Source organism: Pezoporus occidentalis, unplaced genomic scaffold, assembly GCF_034315485.1.
Source record: "Pezoporus occidentalis ecotype Australia unplaced genomic scaffold, CSIRO_AGI_Poc_V1 ctg82, whole genome shotgun sequence".
Classification (NCBI taxonomy): domain Eukaryota; kingdom Metazoa; phylum Chordata; class Aves; order Psittaciformes; family Psittacidae; genus Pezoporus; species Pezoporus occidentalis.
In genome coordinates this window covers 841,050-868,388 of record NW_026916181.1, presented here as the reverse complement: position 1 = coordinate 868,388, position 27,339 = coordinate 841,050, and the positions used below count along the sequence as shown (strand labels likewise).

Below are 27,339 nucleotides of genomic sequence, written 5' to 3'. Positions count from 1 at the left end.
TTGATAGAAGATCCAGATTGTCAGTGTTTCCAAGAGGTACATTCCCAGTGCCTGGTTGTGTCCACCATGCTGTCAGAGAAAGCCATCAAGGTTCTACTTTTTGTCCCCCTTTCTGTTGCACAGGTCAAAGGGAGAAAGCAAAACTTGCTAAATGGCTGCTGCGAAGGTGCAAGCTGTTCTGAACAACCAGCTGTCTCCCAATTACCCCAGGACCACTAAAAGTGTGTCTGTGACCTGTGATAGCCCCCAAAAGCCAGGGCAGATCAAGCACCTGCGTTTCTGAAGCTATAGCCAGAACATAGAAAATAGGGCTGTGCTACAGCAGCTACTGCAGCTGATCTGGTAGGAAACCAGAGTGGGTGTAGAGATGATATATGATCTGGTGCCAAGCCTGCCAAGACAAAATCACCACCTTCAAACCTTTCTCGTACATTTGAAATAGTTCTCTGAGGTTTGGGAGATGCTGATGCAATGGCAGTCCCAAAATCAGAGCTGGCTGCTCTCCAGGCATCTGCTCTGGAGGTGCAAAAGTATAAAAGAGAAAAGGGAGAGGAACGACACCAAGATGAAGGGGCAGAAATGTTTTCCAAAGCCCTTCAAGTGTGTGTGTGTGTCTGTCTGTCTCCCTGTCTGTGTGCCACCTGTGGGGCAGCTGTGCAACATCATTGGCAGCCCCAGATTATCACAGGTAATCCCTGTATTTCTTGTTTCTGCACTTAACAGTTATTATTGGTGGACTCAGAGTTGAATGTCTGGCACAATCCTGCTCTCCTGTGGGTCCCAGGGCAGAAGCTTTCTATGACATAGCTGTGCTGGGGCAGGATTACTACAGTCTCTTTCAGACAGCACCACCCTGCTTCCCTGCACCCATCCCTGTGGCCAGCCCTGACCCGCAAGGGAGAGAAGCGCTCCTGTGGAGAGGCAGTCACTCCATTCTGCAGACAGACCCCAGCTCTCTGCCTGCTTTTGCATTATTTATTATTGGCCATAGGTGGCAGCAAATGTCTCAAAGCATCCCGCTGTGTTGGCTGGCTGCAGATGGGAGCTGCAGGAACAAAGGCACAAGTCAGGGAAATTTCTCCATCCCTTTGCTGTATGGGCATGGTCTCTTCTCCAAAAGGAGAGGGGAGCAGAGATGCAGGTCACCAGCTGTTTCACACCTTGGGATCTCCAGCCGAGCAGGTCTAGTGGTCACTAGCAAGCAATCCCTGGATCTCCTCCAGGAGATGTTGGGATGCTCCAGGGTGCTGGGATGAACTGGGGGACTGTGAGAGAGCCAGGCCTGGTAAGACCCTCAGTATTGCTCAACAGGGACGGTCCTGAAGATGACCAAGGCCTGTCGTGACAGGACAAGAGACAATGTTTTTAAACTGAGAGAGGGTAGATTTAGACATAAGGAAGACATTTTTTATTATGAGGATGGTGAGACACTGAAACAGGTTTCAGAATCCAGAATCTGGATGGTTCCAGAATCCAAAGCAGCTGTGGATGCTCCATCATTAGGAGTGTTCAAAATCTGGTTTGATGGGGCTGTGAATAACCTGATCTGATGGAACACATCCCTGCCCATCACATGGGTGTGGACAATCATACACAGCCCCAGGATGGGGAATGTCCTGCAACAGGACAGGAGGGACAGCAGCAGAGAAACAGCCCTGGTTTTGTTCCTTTTGCCAGTGTAAAATGCAGCCATTGAGTCTAGGTGTAGAAAAAGATGACAAAACTGAGGGCTTTCCATCTATAGATCTGCATAGCCACTTCTACATCAAGGCACCACCTCTGTATCAAGACAACTTTAACTTTACCAGCTCCCATTTTCCAGCAAGATGACAATCGTTCCTGCTCTGCAAGAACTTAGAAAAGCCAAACACCATCAGGCCAAAAGTCTACCCAGCCCCATGCCCTGTTTCCCATAAAGAATAGTCTCAGGTGCTTGGAGAAAGGAATAAAAGACAGTTCTTGGCAGTGTTCCTTCCCCTTCTCCTGCCCCAGCTGCTGTTTTGAGGCTGCGAGCTCTGGAGGTTGCTTGGAGGCTCATGGTGTTTCACAGCCGTTCCTCTATTCAGTTATTATTTGCCTTAGCAGGAGTTCCCTGTGTCCTCCTTTCAGAGTGGAACCATCTTTTTCCATCAAGTCCCAAACATCCCAGCCTGGTGAAGACATCTTTCTCCTCTGTAGTGTCAAGGAGGGAACTAATGATAGACCTGAAGTCCATCTGTCTTCATCCCATGCAGGTACTAGACTTGCTGGGGGAGGCAGGCTGGGTCCCCTGTCATAGCACTAACTTCACATTTGGATATGGGTTTAGGCTCCTGCCTTGGCCAGGCTTGCCGGATGGCCTTGATGGTGTCACTTAGCCTTCCTCTACATCTTGGTTTCTTCACTGTAAGAGACAAGGTCCTAATCCTACTTTACCTCTGATGGCAGCTGTGCAAGGGTTGGATGTATCTGTGCATCTCACTGACCCTAGTGTTTCAAACTATATTATCTAGGCAGTGAAGCAAACACCTTCCCAGTCACCTCACCACCAAGGAGAAAGTTTTGCACAAGCTGCTGTTTGCTGGATTACTGGATTCTCTCCCTCCAGCTCTTTGCTCTGCATTTTGTTATCCAGGGTCCAGACCCATGGCTGTTCCCCAGAGCCTGGAACACTGTTTCTCTGCCAGGTCCCATTCTCTTTGCAATCCTTCAATTATCATTTCAGGAGTATAATCACCCAGGCAAGAGAGAGAGCAGGAGGGAGAGACAGACTGAGCAGGAGCGTGAGTTCCCCCATATGTTTCCCTCTAGAAGCGCAGAAGAGGAATGCTGTAGTTGTATAGGTTGGCTCCTGCAATTAGCACCGCCTGTGTAATTAGACCAAGATAGATGGTGCTGGCAAGGAAACACATCATCAGTCTAATTTCAAACTGTTATAAAACCAGTGGATGGAAAATGGAGAGCGTTCATTTGTTTTCAATTGAGAAAAGCGCAGGGTGAAGGTTGGTCTGCAGCTCCACCTCTTGCACACACGCGCACGCTCACACGTGGCTAAGTGGAACCAGAAGGGAGTGGCGAACATACAGCTGTGACAAATCCTTTGCCTCCTCGGGACACAGAGATACTGAGGATCCAGGGCATAGTGTCAAAACCCAAATCAAAACTTTCTTTGCTGCACCCTTTGTTTATTTGTCTGCACTCTCTGTTTATTTACTGGTTTTTCTGCTCCACATCTTCTGATTAGCATTTCCAAAGGAGGTTGAGCTCCTTTGAGTGTGCCAATTTTGCATACTCTTTTTAAACCAGAATTTTAAGTTCTGAACAGTGAAAGAAGGTGCTCATTGGCATGGTCTGTGTCAGAGGAGAAAAGAGATTTCAGTTCCTAGCTGTTCTCTTGAGTGGCATGTCTACACAGAATTCACCTTCCCTTGATCCATTGATCTATCTTCTTTTAATTCATCTCTTTACCAGCTTTACAGCCTTTTTCCCTTCTAGCAGTGCTCCTCATCATCACTCTCCTTTGTCTCTCCTCTCCCACCAAGCTCATCAAGCTCTTCCATTCCACCCTTTTCTGTCCCCAGCTGCATCAGGATGATGTCTCTTACAGTGCCAGGTGGTGCTGCTGCATTCGTGTCCTGTGATGGGATAAGACTGGCTGTCTCTGCCATTACTGCATGGCTCAAGGGGAGGGAGGGGACAAATTTGGGGTTGAAAAATTAGAATCCCCCTCTTTCCGTAGAAAACAGTACTGTGATTGTCTCAGCCTAGATTTTTGCTCCTGGTTAGACATCAGACCCCTGTGCTGACTACAACTTATGCATGTCAGGGCCAAAGGCAAGACTCTGAGATTGTGTACTTCAAGTAGGATGTTGCCTTTTAAAGCACAGGAATCAACTTTGTGCTGAAATGCCTCCAGCTCAGCAGGACATCTTCCCAGAATCAGGCGAGACACTCAGTGTCCTGTCCTGGCACTGGGGAACCATATGCAGCCTCTTGGAACACAATCCCACTCGGGCAGACCGCTTGTCTCTAAGTTTTGTTGCAGACTCCAAACTCCTGCCAGGTCCAAGTTCACACGTGCCAAGTTCACTTAACCTTTTCTGCTCACCAGGAGACAACATGTGGGACGATAGGGAATGGGTAGCGTCTTTTTAAATAGCTCATAGTTACTTACCATCCTCTCTTTTAGAAGCCTCTGGATGTTGGTGTGGAAAAGCAGTGTGCATGTCTGGGCCTGGCAGGTTGGTGCAAAAAGAGCAGGCAAGTCTATTTGGGACCCAGATGAGTCTGTGCAGTTGCTTAGTTTTATTTCTGTCATGGTAAAAGCAAAATATCAAAATGGGTGGATGCCATTCAGTGTCTCCTTGAGGATTCCTCCCTAATCCAGGCAAGACATGAGCTCACGATCTCCAGGCCAGGCTGGTTCTCCTCACTCCACTAGTAACAGACTGAGCTGCATTCCCAGAAGATCTGGATGTGGATGCTTTCGTCTGTATTTTCCTAGAAGCTGTTGACTTTAAACCCAAATACCAGCAGAAAGCCCAAAGATGAAAGTTCATGCCTGTCCTTGGGGAGAAATCCATCTGGATTCAAATAGTACTATCTCAGTTGCCCCATTGCCGGGAATAGTTGGGATCAACTTGCCACAGCACTAGTCAGGAACACATTAATCATGATCTGTAGATAACCACTGTCTGTTTTGGAGGCAGAGAGGAGGGTAAGCGATTGTTGGTTTATTTTCAGCAGAGTATTTCTGGAATGAAAATTGCATGGGTTCTGGCTTTCGCTAGCATATATTATTGCATACATACAAACCCACACTCAGGCATTGCAGCCCTTAGAGCACTTTCTTCACTGCAAAAAGGCTGAGCAAGTTGTTGGTTAGCAAGGACACCCATTAGTGTGAGACATGGTCAAGCATACGTTTTCCTGAGGGCAGTTTAAGACCAGATGTCACTCTTGGCCATCTAATTGCTGTCTTTCTTGACAAGGGACTGCATCATTTTGCATCCAGCTGGCCAGCCTTCTAAAATGGGAGACATTGGGACACACCAAATAATGCCAGTGGTGTTTTACTAAGGAAGGATTTTCCATCTAAGCCAACAGCTTGAAGGCTATTTGTAGATAAGAAGACATTCTCTCCCACAATGTGGAGAGGTACCAAGAATTAGGATCTAGTCTGCTAAGCTTTTCCCAGTAGTCAGTGAAGGCTCCTCCAATGTAAGCAATGATTTAGGATGGACTGAATCATCCTCCAGAGCCCAACCTTTGTCTTTTGTGGTGCATGGGAGCTGCCACAAAACTCTACTCCTAATTTAGGTGCGGTACATAAAGTTAGATGAGAAGTATCCACGTTGTGGGAATGGTGTTTTTAGATGGAAACATTAAAGTTACATGCAAACCAGAAGACCAAATTTACACAGGAGAATTATGTTCCTACCAGTAAAACCTTCCTGGTTCCTCAAGGTACTGGATCACTCTTTCTCAGCTCCTGAGCTATGTGCTACACAGCATGATCCCATATTTCCCACACACATCCCCAGCATTCACATGACATCATTCTTCTGCCATTTCAAATTGTTCAGAAAGTCTTACAAAGTGCCCCAGTTGAAAGTATTTCTCACAGTATGTGGACCTGTGGGACCAATAGGGACCATTAGCATGGTTCATGCCAACTAGGTGGACTAATGCCACCAAGAACAACGATTTCCTTGCCATGTTCCTCTTCCGAGGCTTCAAGAGAAGACCAAATCTTTCAGCATGGATGGAATCACCATCACATTTGGTGTGGGGAAGCAAAGTGCTCTTGGACCAATGCCTACAGTGAATAGTGTTGCTATCAGTTTTCCTTCTCAGTTCCCACCGAAAAGGATAAGCTAGTGCCAGAGGATGGGTGAAAGGGAGGGGGCAGATAGTGGGACGGGAAACATGTCCGTTCTCTACTTAGGTACTGTAAAAACCTAATGAGATCCTGAGCACCTCATGTGTCTCTGGAAACCTGAGGTGTATCCTCTCCTGCATGAGGAGTGAAAACTGTTCCATTTTGTTTTCATCCCTCTTCCATCTGATTTACTAAGTTTGGCCCTGCTTATAACTAAAGACATTTGGCTTCTGTCTCAGGCTTCTGTCGACCATGTTGATAGAAGTGGTTTCCTGTTGCAGGTCTTTGTTTTGAGTGACCAACTTCCCAGATGGCAGAGCCCACGTTTCCCCTTCTCTCTTTCTGAGGCCTGTTTCCCTTCTCGTTACCTGCCAATTAGGACTCATTACCCACTGGGGACAGCTGCTTTGGGAGTTAGAAGACCGTGACTAGAGGGCTGAGTGTCTTGTGGCAGTAACTGTAGGACATCATTGCTCTTGCTGTACTGTTCTCACAAGGAGAACAGAGGGCTTGCTCAGCTGAACCCAGCTGGGGTCTTTTTACCCCAGTTCCTGTCTCCAAAGAGGCCAAAACCCAGACTTTTCAGAGGAAATTGGAAGAAACACTGTTGTGAATAGATGCGGTATAATATTCCTCCCTCTCCTTCATCTGGGTTTATTTTCTAATCTCTGACTCCTGAATAAAAGCCTGAATCATCAAGGATGTCTAAGCTGTCCAAGTGTGTGCACACACATGTATTTTCCTTTAAAACTGTAATTTTCAAGCCTCTTGGAATCTTCTGGAAAACTTTAAGCAAATCTGACTTCTAGTTGAGGTTTTAAAGCCAGCCATTGCCTGCAAGGTCTGTAAAAATCAGCTATCAGTTAGAGGAAAGGAATCGAACCAGTTGGTGATCTTGCAAACTTGAAGCTGAACCTTACATTCAGCTTTATTAACCAACAAAACATCCAGAGTCCCTGAAATGCCAGGTTGAAGAAAACTAGCATATACTTCATCCATGATTGATGCAATGATCTGTTAGCATAATGTATTCTTAGCTACCAAAGCCAAAAGGCTTTTATGTATATCTCAAGGCAGAATTTCTCTCCATTATTCCAGCAGAAAAGCCCCTTTCTCACAGTTAAGATGGGGCATCTCTTTTTCAGAAGACATCCACTCTGCTTTTCCAGATGGAGAATAGTCTGTGCCCTGTGCTAAAATTAAGGCACAGACACATGTATATACATCAACAAAGAGTCACAGGACTGGGTGTGCACCAAAATGCACAGTGCTCCACTGAGTATTTCTATCTGGGGAAACAGTAATTTGATATTTGCACGTGCTGATATCCATATCTGTCTAGATGTTAGTGGACACAAATCATGTATTGTGATTGTGAGAACACTGGTATTCTGAAACAGTCTCTCAGTAAGAGATCCTACCCCAGCATAGTCCAGTTGACGTCAGTGGGGTGGCTTGATTTACATTGCCTGAAATCTGGGCCCATTTGCTGTGTCTCTAGTTGGTTCTTTGGGGCTGCCAGTGATGGGAGAATTCGCGTCATTCAGCTGTGGTAGGCATTGAAAAATAGCATGAAGGACTCAAAAGAAATACAGCACTGGTTTTCCCAGCTTCAGTGTGAGACACAGCAAAGAGAAGATTAAATGGATGATGTTGTGTTTCTACATGTGTACTAGATTTGCTTGGGTTTGGGTAGCTCTAGACCAGCCCTGGAAATATGATGTATAAATATCCCTTTTTTTCAGTGACATGAGACAAGGAGTTCAACTTTAGGTTTGCCTGAGATGACTATATCAGGGGTCAGCTTGCTCTGTGTGTGACCAAGGCATTGAAGGGCACCTTGAGATCTTGAGGGGAGTGGTAGCTTACTGGAAGGATGGAATCAGCCTGGAGCAGCAAGCTGATTGTCCTGGTGTCTCTTACATGCCTGGAAATAGGGGCAATGAACCCAAGCTGAGGAACAACCATGAAAGGTCAGCAGAATCATGGGGCCACAACTTTGATATCAGTGTTGACACAGTCTGGCCTAAAGTGACAAACAACACAGACAGAAGCTGAAGGTTAGGGTCAGAGATGGTTGCATATGACCACCGCAGAGTAGGGCTCCAAGCAAACAGGATCACCCCAAACATTGATTGAGTGGGTCACCTGCTGGTTGCTGGGAAAGCAGTTGAGTGAAGAGCATTTTGTCAGTAAAGCAGAAAATGGAGAGAATAAGGTTTTAGGCTAGTGATGACAAGTTGCATGCATCCTAGTTCCAAAAAAGGAGCAGCGGCCTTTGTCAGGGCAATAATGAGCCCAGAGCTCCTGGCAGCATCTTTAAAGAAATGTCTACAAGTCACAATCAAGAATATTCCCTGATGGCAGAGCTGGAGGATTTCCAGGGCCAAAGAACTTACTCCTTTTGCCTCTGACAGCTAAGTTTCCCTTTCCTCATCTTCCCACCAATAACAGCAGTTCACCTGGTTTGTGAAAGGTTGGACCACATGATCCTTGAGGTTCCTTCCAACCTAGTATTCTAAGATTCTATGACCTGTAGAGTACAAATGTAGGCCTAACATGCCTGACTTCAGGTTTCCTCTCACTGTTTTGTTTCCCATTTGCATATAATCATGACCCCAGAGTCCTGTTTCAGTCTCATCTTCTTGCTCCATCTCATAACTTTCCAATATCCTCCTGATTCCAACAAAATTCTTTCCCCTCTGCTTCTTGTTGGCACAGTTTTATCCTCCAAATCAGGATGTGAGCAGGCACTGTTTGTCGTAATCTCTCAACCAACCTCACCCCACCAAGAATCTGTTTTCAAACAGACAAAAACTCATTAGCTCTTTTATAGCCTTGTTGATGCACACTGGTGGCTGAGTTGTTTCTGAATCTGAATAGAGTTTCTGGAAGAGCTTTCAACAGTAGAGAATTGAGGTGCTGGGGAGGTTAAACACAGTGATATATTTTTAGGGTTTTTGGTTTTGTTTGTTGTTTTTTTTTTTTTGTCTTCTTATAAATAATGATAATCTGCTTTTGTACATGCTGAAACAATCAAGTGTAGCAGGGAGGTTTGGCTGTGATGGAGAGACAAGCAAGTCGTTTGTCCTGAGACAGGAGACAAGGTGTCAAGTTCAAGCATCACCACCATTTGCAGGAGAGCCTGGTGATTACCAAAGTGGATTTTGCACAGGGCAAACAGCAGCAGAAAAAAAAACAAATCTGAGTTCCAGCCAGGTGATCTGCTATTCCCCACCACAGAGCTCTGCCTCTGACAGACAGAGTACTGGAAGGAAAACTTTGTTGAAACAGTTGTTAAGGAAGCTATCTGGAACATCTGTCCCTGTGTAAGCCACATCTGTTGTCTTTATAAACTCTGAGAGCGGTGGTTAACAGAAAAAAAAAAAAAACACCCCCCCCCCCCCAAAAAAAAAAAAACAACACAAAAAATAAGAAAGGGAATGGTATTCTAAACAGCTATTCTGAGACTTACAGATGGAGAGGATGCAAAGATGCAGGAGGAAGGAGAGCAATTCACCCACCTCACTTTCAGTGGCAAGGGTGGGAACCACTCCCTCTGAGCTCATATCCCAGGCTCCCTTTATAGCCAGTGAGGAAAAACAGGCACTTTTAAGGCATGATTCATGTGCCCTGTTTACGTGTCTACTTTAAGAGGAGATAAATCACGCCTGGTACTCCTGTCAACAAAACGACATCTCTAGTAAACTAAACACTGCCAGTGCCAGGGCACCAGTTGGGACTTTTCCTTGGTATTAAATTCCTCTCACCTTCAGCATTGGGTGGCTCCATCCCAGTAGCATGTCAGGGATGGTACTTATCCTGCTGCTGACCCATGCCCAGGAATACTCTGAGAAAGCCTAAGCTGAAGGTGTGCCAGGGACCAAGCAGACCATTGTCCTGATGCCTGCCTCAGAGCCAGAGGGGTTCCCCAGCAATAACTCATTCACTAATGAACACAAATACCATCTATTTTAAGCAGATCTCCGCTGACGCTGAAGAGAGCCCAAGGTGACTAGTTCCAGTGGAGACATCTGCATTTAGTCAGCTAAATCCTTTCTAAATGTTATTTTAAAAGACTGTTGGCAATTTATACTTGTCTGATACTTTTTTTTCCAAAGCACAGTAACAACTGGGAAGACAAGTGTGAAAGCAAGTAGAGGAAAATAATACATGCACAAACACTCACAGATACATGCATTCTACTATGATCCTTGTGCTTTGCACTCCTAAAGGCATATTTAGATAGATTACTTTTAAAAGCATCAAGCCAGATTATCTAGAGAAATGTATTCTGATTTTCCAAGGGACCTTTAGGACCCAGCTGTCAGAAGATGCTGTGATTCTCTACTGTATTTAAACAAGCACTTCTTGAAACTTCCAGTGTCCTGGGATATGTGATGTGGCCAGGCTAAGACGGGGAGTGGGCCTTTCAGCTGAAATTGTTCTCACTTAGAATCTCACCCTGGCAGAATTATGTATTTCTTCTTGCTCTCATTTCTCTATTAACTTCAATTTTATCCTGTAATGTGGTTCAGCCCTTTTGCCCAGGTGTTGCTTCTCTTGGTAATAAGTCATTTCCCCTTCTAAAGCATATATGCATTGGATCATACCAAACTCAGTTCAGCCACCTTTGCGTTCTGGGCTGTGAGATGCACCCAGTTGGCCAACTGCCAGTCATGGTGGCCTTGATGCTTGGGAATGGACAAGTACAGCAATGAAGTTGCAGCAGAGGTGGTCCTTCTCCATGACAACATTGTGTCATGGAAGCACCACTTTGCCTCAATATGGAAGCTCTGCCACATTGAAGAGGAAGGTGGAAAGCAATCTGCTGCTTCACTAATTAGTTTCCTCTTTACAGTCGGTACTGCTGTGCTGTTGATAAAAAGACCATCCTTTATCACCATGATTAAAAGGGGTTGCAGATCTCAAGAGGCTGCTGAACCCCAGAGAGAAATGGAAACAACATGTTTCTAAGATCTAAGATCTGAGATCCAACAGGTGCTAGGAATAATTATTTGCTAGTACTTCAAATCAGAGAATAGCGCAGGACATTACTGTACTAACCACTAATTAAAATTGCAAGCACCCTGCTGAAGTCGCAAGATGCATTGTAGCAGCTGGTTAGAAGATTTCCCTCAGCATATTTTTTTCCCAGCAGAAAATGGTTTCTTGATGAAATGGGAATGTTCATTGAAAAGGAAAAAAAATTCTTCCCCCCCCCCGTAAAAAACATAAAATTCTGTCTTCTTAATTCACAAAAGGCAAAAATTTAAGCCTAGGAAAAAATCAGCTACTGAAGACAGACATATTTGCTAATATTTGTATGCGTATATTTGTTTACTATAATGAAAACTCACACAAGTACTAAAAAACAGCAACATTCTTACTGGTGCCAATTTCTTTTCTTGCAAAACTAATTGTTCTTTAACTTGCTCTGTGCTTTTTTCTTTATGGCCAAAATCCACAGTCCCACCAGCAAAGGAAAACAAAGGAAGACCCCAGAGTCCTGGCAACAAGTCCTCTGTGTGTTAGAGCATTTTACCTAGATCCAAACCAGTGATCCCTTATGAACTGGCCTTCCAGCTCCTAGGAATGATATAATACTTTGGCATCCTTTTGATAGGGTTTTCTCTTGGGAATCTTTTCTGAAGTTGCCACCATGTAGTGCTTAGAATTGCTGCTGAAGGTGAAAGAACATGCCAGTGTTAATACTGTTATTGACGTTTTTGTGTTGGAAAGAGTCTGAGGATGCAAAGAATATGAGAAACTTTGCACAGTATTCATGCAGACACCCAAAGTGTGGGAAGCTCTCTGCATCCTTATAGATAATGGAGATCTTATTCATGCTGTCCATGCATGTGAGGCACTATTTAGGTTCACCTAAAAATAGACATTTAAAATAGAGTTGATCAATCAAAGTATCCGTTTCTCCTCATTAGCTTCAAAGGAAGTGCAGAGCTTGAATGGAAGTATCTGAGCTTTTGGCACTCAAAATTGTATGGATCCCAGTAAAGTTCTAGAAGTATCTGTAACTGAGAGTATCTACCTTCCTTTTCATGTTGTATCCCACCAGGCATTGCGTACCCTTGTTATAGCAGCTTCAGTTTCTTCATATTCTTTCATGCAAATGTGCTTTTGGCATGAGAAGGAAGAGAACTTTTCTCAAATCCAGACTTATGTCACTACCTTGTTTCCCAAGTCCCTTCCACCATTTTTGGAAACCTATAACAATCCCTTATTTTTGCCTACTTTTATTGCTTCAACTTTTGTCAACTGTGTAATTTTACACGGTTGCTTACTTGATATAAGATCCATCATGTTTGCCCATTGGGGCTTATACAGCAGGGTATATTATTTCTTCAGATAGCCTACCTTACCCCACTTCTTGTGCTTTTCATGGAGATCTGCCTAAGCCTGATTTTGCCTCTGTTTATGGTTAGTCTGGAGCATCACCGTCCACTGAAATCAGTCACTTGGGTCATAGATGGGTCAAATGAGCATTGACTCATGGAGCAAAGGCATCACACAATCTGCAGACAGGGCTGAGAACAGACATACCTATGAGGCAAAGGTGCCCAGGGACATCTGTCTTGCGTCTCATAGCAAAAGATGAAAGGTATTTTCTGAGCAAATTCAACAGAAAGACAAATAAGACATCTAGAATGCTTCAAAGGTTTACCAAACTAAGGAATTTGTTGTTACAAGAGAGGTATGGAAACCAAGAGCTGCCATCAGATCCAGGGAAGTGGACATTTGAAGAGATTGCAAGTATTTCCAATATTACCATTAAAACCAGCAAGTTGGAGTGGAGGGAATTAGGGCTGGAGAGAATCTTTAACCTCAGCCTGCAATTTTCGAATGAATGAAGGGTTGGAAACCACCTGTTGAAAATATCTACCCCAGAATGACAATTTCACGTTATCTCTCAGTTTTCCCAAAACACCTGCAGGTGGCTTCCAGTTTTATCCAGTCTTCAGTGATCTCTATACTCCTAGCTGGCCTAGTTTGCCATGCTGGGGTGCAAGGCTGAGGGGTGCCTGGACAGGCAAAGGGTCCATCACACCCAACCTGCTCCCCTGATCTGGATCTGCTCTACCCATCTGGGTAAACTCCAGAACATGGAAAGAAGAGGCTGTCTCTCTTCCCCAGGCAACGTCTGACTATCACAAATCATTACAGCCAAATAAACAACATCACATTTTAGTCCAACCGAGAAGCGCACATAAGCCCAGGAGTTACTGAGACCCCAATTTAGGATGCCATTCAGTGAAAATAGGCCTGATGGCTCAGTGCCTGCAACTACCAGCAAGTGCTGGGAGCTCACCAGTGGGCAGTGGGAGCATGGCGATGTCATGGAGGAAGACCAATGTGTTGGAGCTGCAGTGGGGCTGGAGAATAAGGTGGGAAAACCCAGAGGGGCAAGACATGTCAAGACTGTAATAATAATATGGTTTTCCACTATGACCCCTTTTAACTATTTTCTGCCAGAGTAAATGCTATGGGTTTCACACACACAAAAAAAACAAAAATCAAAAAACCACCAAAAACCAGGATCACCTTGGAAATCTTGGCACAAGCTAGGAGCAATTTTCTGCTCTTTTCTTCCAGGGAACAGGCTGGACCAGGCTACTCTGCTGGGAGATCATAGAATCATAGAATGGTTAGGTTAGAAGGGACCTTAAAGATCATCTGGTTCCAACCCCCCTGCCACAGTCAGGGACACCTTTTACTAGACCAGATTGCTCAAAGCCTCATCCAACCTAGCCTTCAACTATTCCATCCAAGCTGGCTCCACATAGGCATAGTGTGGACATTTTTTGCTGGGGCGGGCTGCAGTGGGGTTGACAGTCAGACAATGCCTGGGGTCGTATGACTACTTACCACTTAGAGGCTTGATCTTCAGTCCACGCTGTAGAGTCATATGAGGTGCCATAAGGACTTCCATCCCACTCACTTTATTTTGGGCCAAAATGTGGGCTCACAAAAAGTTGCTCAACAAGAAGACTTTTTTCTTTTGTGAGAACTGATTGTTGCAGAGTGATTCTTCAGATACAACAAGTCCCTGTGGACTTCAGAGCATAGGATTTGAGTGCCTTTGGGTTTTTTTCCCATCTAGTTTGGGATTAATCTGGGCCATATTCATTAACTGACACACTGAGTGCAGCTGCTGTCCTGGATGCTGCTGCAGAGACTTGTTAGTTTCCTGGTCTGCTGGTTGAAATGTGACAAGCTTTTGCTGATATTACTTCTAATCTCCTACAGAGAAAACACACCTTCAAACTAAAAACAGGTGTTTGGGTTGTTTTGTTTTTTTTATTGCTACTAGAAACTACCTTGATTTGAAGGAGTTTTGCTGTCACAGTGGTCTCAGTTGATTTCATGAATACATTGTAGACAAGAGAAACCTGTTTTTCCTGGAAAGCTGAGTACCATGAGAGTGCTCTGCAGCTGCTCTCCAGGAATGACAAGCTTGTTGGTGTCAGCATCCTCTGGTGCAACAGCTACAGGATCCATAAGGCTCTGACTGCTTGAGCAGTTGTATTTTGCTGTCTGTTCTTATCGCACTGACTCACAATGAGCAGGACCAGCCCATTCCTGTCTTCTCCAGCAGGTAATTATCCACATGCAAAAGGCATCAGCCTAGTCTAATGGTTTGGCTGAATATTCAGCAAGTCCTGGGCAAGCATCTAGGCTCCCAGATGAATGGGAGGGAATTTCCTTCAGGAAAAAAAAAAAAAAGGCAAATTCACATCTGCAGAAACCTGAATGTGGGCTGGAATGTTTCCTCTGTTCCTGCAGGAGCTTTCTCCCACCATCCTAGGACTAGGACCCAGAATGGATCCATGCTCCCAGGACCTCTTGGAGTCCTAAGAAATCTATACTCCTGCAGTCATAGAGCTGTTTCCAGCTCTCTGTTTTCAGGTCCCAGATATTTGCAAGATATGCTGAGATGACTTTCTTTGCTGGCTGTGGGTTTCTTTGCTTGGGACCTTTGCTTCCAGAGATGCTAATGGGAGATACTGTCAGGTATTGTGATAGGCAGTCTGTTAGTCATCTGGGTAAAAATGTGACTGTTACATACATACATACATACATACTGCTACATACAGTAACTTCAGTATGAGATCTTCCTTTCCACTACACCAGATGGTCTTTGTGGCACATCTTAGGTGGAATACGAGATGTAGACTTGCTAATGATCATAAAGCCTTCAGGAGTCCACTAAGATAAAATGTTTGAAGTGCACAGACATGCAATGATTTTCCTTAAGCTATAAAAGAAGACAGTATCAGAGAAGGGGTTTCACCCCTGCTGTACAGTGGGGAAAAGAGGGGAAGCTCACCCAGCATAGCAAGGAATAGAAACCAAGTTGCCAGTGTTCTAGTGTAGGACAGTCCTCAATGGATAGGCCTAATTCACCCTATGCACATCTGCTGTGACACTCTCAGTCACAGTGATGAAGGGCAAATGCACTGTGATGGCACAGGGGCTGATTCCCCCAAGACCTTTCTCCACATGCTGCACTCTGCAAAGCCTCCTAGGACAATGAAGCAGATGATGTATTATTGCAGAAAAAGCTGGGAAGACCTGAGAGTGCCTCTAATGTGACTGCAGAGGAGAGCCAAATCCTTGTGTACTCTGCACAGCTTTCCTGGCACCAGCTAAGGAATGCTGGCATGCCAGCTCCTCCAGAGCTATTAGTGGTGTTGTGTGCTCCAGGGCTGCAGAGAATACATGCACTGTGTTGCAGTCGCCCTGGAGATCCCACTAGGGCACACTCTTCCATGCCACCCGCCGCAGAGCTTTACTGCACCAGGGTAGGGCTAGGGTTTCAGCCCTGAGGGTGGGAGTGGTTTTGGCTGGCCAGAAATTCAGGTCCTCTCCAATTCTTGCAACCCTCCTCCCATCCCAACCTCCCTTCCTGCTCTGAAGGTTTGTTTGCACTTGCCTACGTGCAGCTGAGGAGAAGTTCAGGCTAGCATCAAAGCAACAAGATTATGTGCAGCCTGTTTTGAAGGGCTGGCCACCCCAAACACCCTGCACAAACCACAGCAATTCACATGCCCTCTCCTGCTAGGAGTCTGTAGCTTGTACTGGCTCTCGCCAAGGTCATTTAGATACTGGACCTGAATCCACAACACTATCTAAACTCTCAGCATTCCTCTAGGTACCTGCAGATCTTGGTTCCACTGTAGCTCTGAACCTGTGTCTTGTGAGAAGAACTTACAGTGAAGGGTGAGTCTCCATGTACCAAAGATATTTTCAACAGAGGCCAAATCAGCCTAGCCCAGACTTCACAGCTTCCTGCTTTTGGACCCTGCAGTTCTGACTTCAACCCTGAAAAATCCGTGGCTACTGCTATAAGTTTATTTATAAACTGGAAAGGTTCCTGAGTCTGGGTTCATGACTGCCTTAGAAACTAAATGCCAAGCATCATTCCTTGGATGCTTTTCACCTGAGTGAAAGAGCCCTCTCCCTCGCTGAGCCATTGTGCATCAGGCATCATTCCCACATGACAGTTTGGATGCAGCCATTCTTTTTTAGAAAGTGCAAGATTTTGACAGCAAGGATGTGGATTGTCCCATGCACCTCAGGGGCAGAGGATGGTGCAGGATGGTTTGCTTCACCACACAGACATGTAGCATCTTTTCTAAGTGCAATTGTCTGCCACTTGGCTAAAGAACACCTCTGCTCTAGACAACATAGAATCATAGAATCGTAATCAATATTCTTCCTGTGGCTGCAGAGATGCTCAGACACATGGATAGCCAACAGCCAAGCCTTAACAGGCCCACTTATTTGGGTGATATTTAGTTTGAGAGGTGATTTCTTGCCCTCTGGAAATGCTTATTTCTCTGTACTGACCTCTAAATTTAGGTGATATGAAGACCATTGATGCATATTTATGGGACCACATAGGCACAGCAGCCTGACATCTACCGTGCCAACTGCCCCCACTGACAGCCTATTTTCCTGACCAAATCCATGCTGGCATTTGTCCTTGCTATGGCTTAACCCTGTGTTGCTATCAGTCACTAGTACCTGACCTCAGCTGCCAGACATGCTGCTCAGCATGTCCCACACAGGAGGGTATGTGAAGATGTACCTCAGAGAGAACAGATACTGCTGTTTTGCTGTGAGCTATATGAGCCACTAAGGTGTCTCTGCTTTCGGTGACTGCTGGCACACGGAGTGCAGAGAGGGGAGATGGCATTCAGCCCATACCTGCCTGGCCCACAGCCTTGGCACAGCATACACAGGGCACAAATTCCTCATCATTCTGTGGTCCATATGTGGTAGCATCCCACCAGCAGACGTGACCTGGCACAAGTAAATCCCAAACCCTAGTACTGGGACAGGAGACTGAGGGATGTGGTATTGACCAGTTGCAGCAGAAACATCTGAGGAGCATCCAGTAAGCCCCTGTATGGACATCAAAGATGGGAAAAATGAATTTAGCTTCCAGCTGACTTCTTCCTCAAATAGGAGAGAACAGAGGGTTGCACCAAGCCAGCTCCCTGTAGTCTCTGATATATCTACGTGTGTCTCTGGCTGAGGCTGGATACATCTGCATGTTTGGCACTGAGAGAGCAAAATGCACACAGGGCTCTGAAAAGGAGGAGGTTAGTCTGACCTAAAGGCTTTGTGGTGTCCCAGGTCTCTAAGCTGCAGGGCACAAAAAAGAAATCAATTACAGCCTGGAGCAGCTGCATTAGAAATTCAGTCAAGCCTTTGAGCAAAACAGGCTGATGATTTGCCAATGGAAGGCTGTGGAGGAGCAATTCAGACTGCAGAAGCTGTTTTCTCGTTCCCATTGCAAGGAGAGCTCCCCCCCTGACACCAGTGGAAGCGAGCTTCATGTTTTACAGCTTGTTACCGCTCATTGTATCAGTCTGCTCTGAAATCTGTCTTTTCCTCTCCTGCCACCACCCCCTCTCCTGGTGAGACATATATCCACGGAAAAGATAGAGGTAGTCAAAACAGATAATGGTAGGAAATGTGAGAAGGCTTGCTGTGCCTGGGAGAAACTGAGGCAGTAAAGGTGTCACTTCCACTTATTTTTCAAACTCCCAATGATGCAGATGTAGTTACCTAAAAAGCTTAGATTTGCAAAGGTATGTAGGTACTGAACATATTCAGAGTTCAATGCCAAATTAGTAAAAGATTATTTGGGACCCCCAGCTGAGTTGTTTGTTTTTTCCTCTTGGCAAATGCTGTGCCCTGTAGGTGGTAAGTTGTGATTCATTAGCTGTACCAAGGAGCATGTGCTCCCAAGTCCTGGCCCTATTCCTTTAAGTGACCTTATAGGTTGCCTGAACTTGTACTTAGCTCCACATCTTATTGGCTGGCAATATTGGGCCATTCTAGACTTAAGAACTATGAGGAACATGGGAGGGCTACAAGGGCAGGTGGGATATAAGGGGATTCCAGTGCTGAAGAGGAGATGTTCTCAGTGTAGTACCTTTATATGGAGATCTAGTCCATGAAGTCAGCAGACCCTAGAGCATGATGTACTTCAATTTATAGCCTGGCATTGCTCTTTGTCACTCTACCTCTTTTGTCCAGATCAACCTCCCTTATTTCTAGATGCTCCTCAGCACTGTCTTGATTTTTTCAGTGGTCCAACAGTAGTGTTACGGTTCTATGATATTTTTGCCTTGGGCCACACATCACACTACAAGCCAGGAGGACTGGCCAAACTCTAAAAACAGTGTTCTCCTCCCCACCCCTACACTCCAAAACCATCCAGCATTATTTAGTCAACAAAGGGTTTTAAATATCTAATTGATCTTCAGGTAAGTAACTCCCACTCTCACTCTATGACTTCATATTCAGGACAGGTCTGACTCAGGTGCAGAGCAGGGTATTGCAACCTCCAGCTCTTGAGGGGGTTTTTGCAAGTCACATACACACACGCACACTTGCACACACCAATGCAGGAAAAGTTTGTTTTGGCTTGATTTGAAAAAGATATTCATATCTGTGGTATTGGATAAGTATACGCAATATGTTATTTCTATATGTGAATCTCTATTTTGCCTAATATTGAGCATCTAAAGTGAGGTGTGACAGTGGCACATCAATTATTAGTACTCATGGATCAAACTCATCAGAATGTTTTTTGCTTGTATTACTACTTAATAGAGGTAATAGTTCTTACTACTTAATAGCAGGTGTTTACTCATAAACCTTGCTTATAATTGTTGCCTTAAATGCCTTTCAATTAGACACTCCACTGGGAGTCTCATTCTTCAGCATTAATAATACTGACCTGGTTTCAAACAAGCAAATTTAGTTAGCTGTGAAATAGAGAAAACCCCATTTTTATGAAGTTTGGAGAGTTGAATAAAGACTGTCAGCATCCTCCTCCCAGGCACACTCTCATGAGGTATATTGTGTTTTAGAACCCCAGGCTCTTTTGCTGCTGGTGTGAGAAATAAAAGTACTCTTTTTCTAGAGCTCTTATTTCATGACTTGATACAGATCTTTCTCCTGCACTTCTTATCAGTACTTTCCACCGTGGGAGGATGACAAGGGAATATGTGTCAGAGTCCGTTAAAACAAATCTGTTTGCATTGTTGGCCCAGCTGACTGCAACCATCTGTCTCGTCTGAGGAAAATTCTGAGTACTTGAGCAAAAGACTGAACTTCAACTCCCTCATCCAGTGAGGGTATTCCTAGAAACAATTTAAAAAATTGAAAAAAAAAAAAACATGAAAAAAACAAACCAGTGCTTGAAGCTTTGAGAACCAGAGAGAAAACTGAAAGAGGGAATTGGTTTTAAGAGATGCAAAAGGGGAGACAAAGGGGAAGGAGTTGGAATCTCCTGTGAAGAATCGAGTAAAATGCATCTGTTACTCTGAGTGGTGTCCTCTGTCACATAACTGAAACACACTTTCTTAAATAATTTTGGGACCAGAGGTCCTGTACTCAGATGATCCTCCTTGTATCTGTGAATAAAAGGAAAAAGGTGTCCATTTTAACAAGAGAACCCCTTACGTACCCCTTTTGGACTCTTGTTTTGCAAGACAAAATCATAAAATCATAGAACCATGGAATGGTTTGGGTTGGAAGGGGCCTTAAAGCTCATCCAGTTCTAACCCCCTGCCACAGGCAAGGACACCTTCCACCAGACCAGGTTGCTCCAAGCTCCGTCCAACCTGGCCTTGAACACTGCCAGGGATGGGGCAGCCACAGCTTCTGGGCAACCTGTGCCAGGGCCTCACCACCATCACAGGGAAGAACTTCTTCCTCAGATCTCATCTAAATCTCCCCTCTTCCAATTTAAATTAAATGTAAAAGGGAAAAGAAAGGGCAAAAATCAAGCTTCGTATCCTTGATAATTGTGAAACAATCATTGTAGATAGCAAGGTATGAAACTAAAACAAACCATCTGCTGTCAAAGAACAAGGCAAAATGAGGGAGAAGCCAGCATTGTAGCTAGGCTTACACGCTAGGAAATGTGGGGGTTTACAGCACATTTCTTTTTCTCATCCCTTGAAGATGTGAGCAAAGACAAATCACAATATCAGAGTGACCTCTACTTTGTTTCATTGTCATTCAATATTTCAACAAGTGAGTGGAGCATAGACACAGGGTTCCATCAACAAAGAAGGGGACCTCCAAGTTTCGGGAGGGTCAGGCATCATATTCAGTAGTCATCAAGGAGCAATCTTGCATCTCTCCAGCAACTCAGAGAGCACAGACCTGCTTTTCTACCTTAAGCCTGCAGACCCTGCCTTGGTCTAGGCAGAGGGGACAGTCCTTGAGTTCAGTTGGTCTCAGGCTTGGAAATCCAGCTGTAAAGGGTTTGTCTCATTCCACAGAGAGATCTGGAGATATGTGGACCCCTTCAGTTTAGAAGTGACAAGGATGATAAAGGTCCTCTTCTATAGCTGTCATGGTATCACTCCATCCCAAAGAAATATTTCCCTATATGGTCACAAATGCATGCAGTCATCCATGTTAATTTCTTCTGGCATGAATTAGCATGAATATGAAAGTTGTGCTTTGCCCAGGTAGATTTTCTTCCCACTCTTCTTGTTCTGTTTGAATGACAAGGCTTCCCCAAGGCAAAGTGAGAGCAAATAGGATTGGAAGGGCATCAAGGAGACCAACTTAGACTGTACTATTCACCAAGAAACACTGACAGAATGTGACATTCCCAGTTCTGCCCAGCATCTTTCCCTGATGACATTTCCTATTTCCATTCACTGGTGTTTCTCTTTTTACAGCAGTCATGGGAGAACCATGCTGAGACCTGGTCTCTATTATTCATGGGCTGAGAGGATGGATTTATGATTGAGGGCAGGACTATATCCTACTCTTTACAGGGCAATGAGGCACTGCAAAACAGGAAGGAAAGCTTCTCAAAATCATATAGATGCCTCCTAGACATGGAAGGTCTGGGTCTGAGGATAGGATGAAGAGTGGGGACCAGCCAGCTTAGTGAGGACAGCTGTGGGAAGGGCTGAGACAGTCCTGAACACAGCATGAGGTTATTCAGCTTTCTGTATCTGCAGTGCAGGGTCCTTGAGACCAACTAGCCAGAACAGAGACGTCCTGCCATTCTGGAGCAGGCCGTGGTTTGGGTGATGTGGTCAAGGGATTAAATCAAAACCACCAACTTCATTTACCCTCTGGGAGACTGGGAAAAGCAAGTAGAGGGCAGAGCAGCTTGTGCACTAACCTCTCAGTGCTTCCCCAGCTTGTGGCTAGAGTCCTATTTCATCAGGATCCACCAAGCTCTTCCTTCCCCTTCACATCAACTCCTTTTCTCCACATCCTCTTCTTCATCTGGGTGCTTCTTGGGTCTCTGCATCCTTTCACCCTTCTGTCTTCAAGCTCTCCTGATCTGATTGTCCCATTCTGGTGTTTATAAACTCAGTCTTTAAAAGAAGTAAGACGTCTTTTGAGATTGATTCCCATCTTCTGTAAGTAGGATGAGGTGAGGGGCAGAATCACACCTTGCTTCAAGTGGCAGGAAAGCAACCCAGAGAGATCAGCTCAGCTCAACACTTACCTGCCCAAGCTCTCACAACTGAATTCCTGCCATGCTGCATCATCATTATGGGTGATATTGGATGTCCGTGGGCAACCACAGTAGAGCTCAGGGATAAAAACAGGAGCTCCTGTTAGTCTCATGTCTGGTCCCACAACAGGTGAGTAAATCTGATGCTTATTCCTCCAAGACTTACACACTTTGCTGCTGTCATACCCTCACATTAGCATGCACTGAGCAAAGATCTGCAGCTGGTAGAAGGGAAAAGACATCAGTCCCACTGCAGCAGCCCACACAAGCTGCAGACCCAGCAGCAGAAGTGGCTTCAGATCTGCTTTCTCCTGCTTGGACCTGGCCTGTCCATGAGTTCAGAGTCTCCTGCTACAAAACAACCTGCCTTCTGCCATCCTTTTCATCACTCTGGTGTTCTGAGCAAACCACAGCTCCATAGCTTTTGCGATTAGCTGCTGGCAGTGGATCATGTCTCTGCTGCTTTCACTGCTGTATCTCTGGCTGGGCCAGCTGGTACTTTGGCTTTATTTCTAAATCGTTCCAGCATTAACCTGAAAGGAAATACGTTTCAAACCACATTATTTTTTCCCCCCTAATCTTGGAAATAATGCCTATTCAGTTAAATTAAATCCCTCAGGGCAGAACAAGTACCACTCCCTGCTTGCCTCCCTCAGTTAGCTCCTCTTTGCAACAAATTGCCCCGCAATGGTCTTAGTTGTCATCTCCTTTTTTCTTTACGGTTTTTATGCCAAGGCACTGACAACATGCAGGCAGAAGGTAAGAAGAGCAGAGGTAGCAGGAAATTAAGAAAGGGAATTAGATTATTTGGGCAGCGGGCAAATCCAGCACTGCCCAAATCAGGAAAGAGTAAACACAGTTTATCTGTATTTACCCTACACTGTTTCTCCACAAGGGAAATGCTGTAAGCCATTGCTGAAATATGAAGTGTGAGACCCATACAGTCCAAGCACAAGCCCAGAGGAGCTTTTAGAGGGCAAGGGATGTGTTTTGCCTGAAATGCCAGTTTCCAGAGTCAAGTGGTGGGGTCACGATCTCCTTCTGAACCCAACAAGGAGTTCTGCTTACCAGGGAGCATTTGTCCTGAGTGTCTGCAAAAGCCAGCATGCAAATCCAGCAATCACAAGCATACCTGTATTTCTTCTGTGAAAAACAGCCAGGCACAGAGCACAGTTAATCACCAGTTGAGTTACAGCCTGACAGATCCTACTTTGCTGTAGGACTGGCAGCAGACCCAGTAACAGAGATTGCATAGGGTACATTTTGTCCAAGAGAGCGCATACAAATCCCTAGTCCTTCCATACTTGCCAGGGTTCATCTGGACCTGAGTAAATCAGCAGGAGCCAGTGGCCAGGAGATGCAGGTTTTGAGCAAACACTCATTTACAAAGTATAGGAAATCAGAGAAAACAAACTAGGTATCTAAGCCCAATCATAAAATAATCAAGAGAATCCATCCTCTCTCATCTAAAGGAAGGCATTTCCATTTACTAAAAAAATAAAACCACCCAGGGATGGGAATCTCAGCTGTACGCCATCCCATGTTGCCACCCCACTACTGACCAACCTCATGCAATGCCTTGTGTTGCCAGCCACCTCCACACTGCCACCTTTTCCTGCTTCTGAGCAATCCCCCATTGCCATGAGCTCCTGACTGACACAGTTTTGGCTCATCCCATGGTGATGGCTACATCAGCTCCTGCCAAAGGCAGATGAATCCCTACTCTATGGCATTTAGTCATGCATCCTTGTCTGCATGCCTAGCATCAACACCGCATTGTCTCCAGCCCAGCCTGATGCTCTGATATCAGCAGAGGTATGCTCACCTGTAGCAGGTGCAGGTCTTGTGTTAGATTAGATTAATCTTCTAATTCTAACAGCTATCTTGACCCTTACAGAGTTTAGGAGAGGAGTTGTTCCTTTAGCAAGGCCGGAATAAAGCTCTAATTTTATTTCCTTCCCACTCATACCCTCAGCTCAACTGCAGTCTCTGTTACAGAAAATGGACTTTGTTTATGATTTTCTATTGATTCATTTGGTGTTTCAGTTGATCCCTTCACCCAGGCACTGTTAGAGAAAAAACATAAGTTTTGTCATACTCCGCGAAGATGACTAAATGATGGTCTCTGTGTCCCCACACCAGTCCATCAGGTTCACTCCACAAAAAGACAGCAGTACCATCACACCTTCCAGAGGTGATCACCAGAATCAGCAGGGCTGGTTTGGAGTGTGACCTGCACGGTCAGATCCAGCAATGTCCCACCCTGTTCCCCCACCCTTGGGACCCACCTCCCTTTTCCACCAGCACTGATGCTTTCATTTTCACCTTTTCCTTCTTTTCCCAGTTTCCCTTCCTGCCTGCACCCTCTTTCTGCTTCACACCCAGCAATTACCTTGTCTACTGCTGTCCAAGATGGGGATCACCAGCCACCCCTTACCTTGGGCCTGTCAAGCAGCTGTGATGCTCTCAACCCCAACCAAGGAATCTGTTTGCCTTCAGATATTTGTTGAGATGCTGCCAGGGAAGTTTCACAAAAAGGATAGTGTTATTTCTGAAAATGAGTCCCATAAACAAGGATGAATATGACCTCCCCGTTGAGATTTGGGGTTTACTTTAGGGCTGGGAGATTAGCCAATGAAATGGAAATACTAGAAAACATTATCATAATACCCCATGGCCTCCTCTGGGGGCAAGGGAAGGGGGGGATGAGGGGAGGGAAAGCTGAACCAAAACTGATTTAACAGCCTCTAGATAGCATTGTCATTCTACCCTTCCCTGCTTGGCCTCCTTCCTGCTCTGCATTTCTGCTTTCTCTGAAAAAGGGGGAGAAAAAAACACACTTTTTTTTTTTTTTCCTGGCAAAAAACAGCACTGGGAAACTGAGAGGTGACGACCATTGGGAAAGAGTAGCAGATGGGCTTTGATCACAAAGCTGGGGAAGCCAGAAAGGAGCCCCATCTCTTCCCGCTGTAGCTAGTCTGAAGCAGCAGGACTGAAGTGTAAAGCTGGCACTCAGCTGTGAGGTGCCCAGCCTGAATAACTTGTCTATACCTTCCAGCTTGTATAAACATAATGGCAAGCAATCTCAGCACAGGAACTTACACTGAAAAAATTTATGTGAGGACTCATGAAAAGGAATTTGCTGTCAGTTCTTTTAGAGTGATTAACTTCTGCAGGGGCACAATGACCTTGATCTCATACTTCAAAATAGATGAATATGGGAGATACATCTACCTGTGACACTACTTCTGACCTACCTCAGATGCTTTTCTTGCTTCTAGAGCTCACGCCAGCTAAAGCTCTGCAATTAAACACCACAAATCTCAGTCTTGTTAGTGGTACCAATTACTGCAGTTGTCAGCTGCCTAAAGGGGAAAAAAAGAGGAAGGGGGAGAGGAGAGAGAATCCCCACAGCTGATCTGATTTATTTTAGGTGGTGGTTTGAGGATGGAATGAATTTCAGCTGATCTGTGTTTCTAAATACTTGGTGACTATAAGGGGAACTCTGGGTAGATACTTCAGACTGGTAAATCTTATCCTGAATATTTCCAGTTGGCCAATAAGGCAGGCATTGTATTGATAAGTACATGTGGTGGTTGTTCTTTTCTGTTGGTTAATCAGTAGCTACAGAATGAAAAATTTGGGGCTGCAGATAAGTAGGCTTATAGCCAGGTTTTTTTGTTAAAGGTGAGTGAAATATTGAATATGTAAGCCTTTGCAAGTTGTGGCTGCAGTGCTCACCCAAATGAAGCACTTCTAGCACCTCTTATCTACTGCTTCATGGTCCTGAGCAGCAGATGTAGAGAATGCAGATTGTGCTGAACATGTAAAATCATACCAAACCCTGGATGTATGTTTATGTTCCTGCATGCTCAGAATGCACAAGCTTTCTTTGGATTTAGAAAAATAGCCTATAGGTTTATATGAAACAGCCTTATTCAGTCAATCTTCTGTCAAAACAGACAATCCTTAGAAGCTGCTAGTTTAGGATGTTTAGGGAAAGAGACAGCTTTTACAGATGTCACTTTCCAGCTTTTGGTGATCAGCAGTTTAAGATTGCTGATCACTGAAAATTTCTGCATCAGAAAGTTTGTATCCAAGCTACAGTTTTTAATAGCTACTGATGGATATTTTTCTTTATTAATTTGTCTAATCCTATTTTGAATTCACTGTTATGATTGGCTTACATGCATTTTTCTATTCCTTTTAGACCTTCTCTTTATCTTGTGCCTCACAGGTTTCAAATTATGCAAATCTGTGACTGCTCAGCTTTGCACCATTGAGTGTTTTACAGACGTATCTCTGGCCACATTTCTCCCAACGCAAGGGATCTAAATCCACTCCAAAGTAGTGACTGCTTCACTAGCATTAGCTCCCACCTGTTACGAATGCCTATAGCCTGTACCACAGCACGTCTGAAAATGAAGCCACTTATTTCTCTGCCTAGGGACATTCAGATTCCAAGAAGTTGGCATTCATGATTGCTAATTACTTTAGCAATCCCAATGTCCCACGGTATTTCTGGATCAGGTGTTGAGACTGTTTGTTAAAGAAAAAGTTTTGCTGAGCCAGATGCAAGTAAGTCTAATATCATGAGTGCATCTGTGTTGTAAAGAAAATGTTCTTGTGGCTTTCTTTTAACTTTTGACAGCCAGGATGAAAGGATGAGTAAGGCAGCATTGCCTTAAGATTGGAATATCCAGAGCAAGAAAATCAGATGCATGGGAAAAAGTGGTATTGAACAGTCAAAAGTGTTCTAGTAGCCAACAACTCCTAAGCTGCTCTATGGTTTTCAGCTGTGATTCTCTGCTCTATCCTAACTCCTGTCTCTTGAACCCAAGTCTGAGTCATTTTGGTATCTCATCTGGCAGCATACGGCTCAATCCTCTGCCCCTGGAGAGCTTAGAGCTTGGCTAATGCATTGAAATGCCTTAGAAGAAGGTTTAACAGGGGATAGAGGCAGGGGCCACAGAGATGTTTCTATGGCTGGAGCACTTCTTCTAAGGAGACAAGCTGAGGAAGCTGGGGTTGTTCATCCTGGAGAGAAGACTCCAGGGAGACTTTAGAGCGGTGCCTAAAGGGGCCAACAAGAATGCTGGAGAGGGGCTTTTGACAAAGGCAGGCAGGGACAGGACAAGGGAGAATGGTTTTAAACTGACAGACAGGGAGATTGAGATGAGATCTGAGGAATAAATTCCTCACTATGAGGATGGTGAGACATTAGAACAGGTTGCTCAGGGAAGTTGTGAATGCTCCATCATTAGAAGTGTTCAAGGTCAGGTTGGATGGGCCTTTGAGCAACCTTTTCTAGTGGAAGGTGTCCCTGCCCATGGCAGGGTGATTGGAATCAGATGGCTCTTAAAGTCCCTTCCAACTCAAACCATTCTATGATTCAGGACCAAAGGAGCAGCATTGCCAGACTGCATAGTTTTCCTAAGTCTCT

At 44.9% G+C, this 27,339-nt stretch overlaps 1 protein-coding gene and 1 long non-coding RNA gene across 3 annotated transcripts in view; one reads left to right on the top strand and one right to left on the bottom strand.

Moving 5' to 3' along the window:
- Positions 1 to 27,339, top strand: part of PTH1R (parathyroid hormone 1 receptor) — a 118,367-nt gene that overhangs the window by 30,365 nt on the left and 60,663 nt on the right. The gene's annotated exons all lie outside the window — the stretch shown is intronic.
- On the bottom strand, positions 17,062 to 25,469 carry LOC134156132 (uncharacterized). Its single transcript, XR_009961831.1, has 4 exons — positions 25,131 to 25,469; positions 24,334 to 24,410; positions 23,722 to 23,962; positions 17,062 to 17,287 (listed from the first exon to the last, which is right to left on the bottom strand). It is a non-coding gene; the product is annotated as an uncharacterized LOC134156132 (long non-coding RNA).